Source organism: Cucurbita pepo, unplaced genomic scaffold (genome assembly GCF_057944985.1).
Source record: "Cucurbita pepo subsp. pepo isolate OVF unplaced genomic scaffold, ASM5794498v1 scafford_74, whole genome shotgun sequence".
Lineage (NCBI taxonomy): Eukaryota > Viridiplantae > Streptophyta > Magnoliopsida > Cucurbitales > Cucurbitaceae > Cucurbita > Cucurbita pepo.
This window is the reverse complement of record NW_028257978.1, coordinates 80,001-82,500: the sequence shown is the minus strand read 5'-3', so window position 1 is coordinate 82,500 and position 2,500 is coordinate 80,001.

The window sequence follows — 2,500 nt, the reverse complement described above, 5'->3', positions numbered from 1 at the left end:
CAGCCATCAACCATCCTCAAGCCAGCCAAAGTTAGAAGGCTACATTCCATGCTCAACGAGTCTCATGTCGCACGCCCAAAGTCATTTGACACCACCCCACCAAGCATGTTCTGCCCACCACGCAACCTTCAAAACATAGGGCTGGCCCAAGGAAGGGAGGCATACCACAACAACGTCCCACACTCAACGAGGTTCATGCCGCACGCCCGAAGGCACCCGGCTCCACCCCACCTTGCATGTTTCATCATCGTACCAGCAGCCATCCACAGTCCTCACACCAGAGAATCCCAGTTAGAAGGCAACATCGTAACATTCCGTGCTCAACAAGGCTCATGTCGCACACCCAAAGGCACCCGATTCCAACCAGCCAAACATGTTCTGGCACCACCCGCCTTCAAAACATAGGGCTGGCCCAAGGCTGGCGAGGCATCACCACAACGTCACACACTCAACGAGGTTCATGCCGCACGCCCGAAGGCACCCGGCTCCACCCCACCTTGCATGTTTCATCATCGTACCAACCATCAACCATCCTCAAGCCAGCCCAAGTTAGAAGGCAACATCGCAACATTTCATTCTCAACAAGGCTCATGTCACATGCCCAAAGGCGCACCCGACACTGCCTGACCGTGCAAGTTTCGCCACCGCACCGCCGCCGTCAACCGCCCTCGTCCGCCGACCACCACTCCCACGCCCCAAGCATATGCCCATGTGCGGCGCATAGTGCTTGGGGCGTGTGGGTGGTGGAAGATATAGGGGTACCCCCGTGCCCAGCCCATGCAGACTAGTCACCCCCCTATATAGTACATTTTGAGGCATTTTTGGTCTGCCAGGCCTAGATACGATTTTTCTGAGCCGTCATACGGTCAAATATCTCAAGTTTTAGAGTGTTTTTTTCCATGAACTCGATTGATTCATGGATTGGACATTGTAATGGATCTAGAAATCAAGTTTCATAATTTTTCAACCAACCAATTTTTTTTAATGAATTTTTAAAAATTAAATAATAAGAAATTAAAAAAAATAGCTAGATTTGTCAAAAAAATCTGAATTTTTTTGGGAATCATTCTTTCATGTTTCTTAGCTCCCAGAAAAAAAATTACAACAAACCGACCACTCCACAAGTACTTTCACAATTAATGGGTGATGGATGGGGCGCGGGCGTGCACGCAGCAGCACGCGGGGCGGGGCGGGGCGCGCGCGCGCAGAAGAACGCGGGCGGGGCGGGGCGCGCGCGCGGGAGACGCTGGCGGGGCGGGGCGCGCGCGCGCAGAAGCACGCGGGCGGGGCGGGACGGGGCGCGCGCGCGCGGGAGAACGAGGGCTGGGCGGGGCGGGGCGCGCGCGCGCAGAAGCACGCGGGCGGGGGGGGACGGGGCGCGCGCGCGCGGGAGAACGAGGGCTGGGCGGGGCGGGGCGCGCGCGCGCAGAAGCACGCGGGCGGGGGGGGACGGGGCGCGCGCGCGCGGGAGAACGAGGGCTGGGCGGGGCGGGGCGCGCGCGCGCAGAAGCACGCGGGCGGGGCGGGACGGGGCGCGCGCGCGCGGGAGAACGAGGGCTGGGCGGGGCGGGGCGCGCGCGCGCAGAAGCACGCGGGCGGGGCGGGACGGGGCGCGCGCGCGGGAGAACGAGGGCTGTGCGGGGCGTGGGGCGCGCGCCGCGCGCGCGCGCTGGCGGGGCAGGGCGGGGGTGGGGCAGGGCGGGGCGCACGCGGGTGGGGCATGGCGGGGCGGGCGAGCGCGAGGGAACGTTCCGACACTGCCCCACCGTGCGCGTTCCGCCACCGCACCACCGTCGTCAAACGCCCTCGACCTCCGACCACCACCCGTACGGCCCAAGCATATGCCCATGTGCGGCGCATAGTGCTTGGGGCGTGGGGGTGGCGGAAGATATAGGGGGTACCCCCGTGCCCAGCCCATGCAGACTAGTCACCCCCCTATATAGTACATTTTGAGGCATTTTTGGTCTGCCAGGCCTAGATACGATTTTTCTGAACGGTCATACGGTCAAATATCTCAAGTTTTATAATATTTTTTTCCATGAACTCGATTGATTCATGGATTGGACATTGTAATGGATCTAGAAATCAAGTTTCATAGTTTTTCAACCAACCAATTTTTTTTTAATGAATTTTTAAATATTAAATAATAAGAAATTAGAAAAAATAGTTAGAGTTGTAAAAAAAATCTGAAATTTTGTGGGAATCATTCTTTCTTTCATGTTGCTTAGCTCCCAGAAAAAAAATTACAACAAACCAACCACTCCACATGTACTTTCACAATTAATGGATGATGATTGTAAAAACAAGGTCCTGGTGGGTGTCTTAGTGTAATGTACTTGCTCTAGTATCAAAACTCTTCATTTTATTGTTTTAGACAACCAAAAGAAAAAAAAAATAGTTAAATTTTTACGGGTGTCACTCTTTTCTTAGTTCCCCCAAAAAAAAAAAAAGTCACAACAATACAAGCATTAAAAATGAACATTCACTTTTCACGGGTATT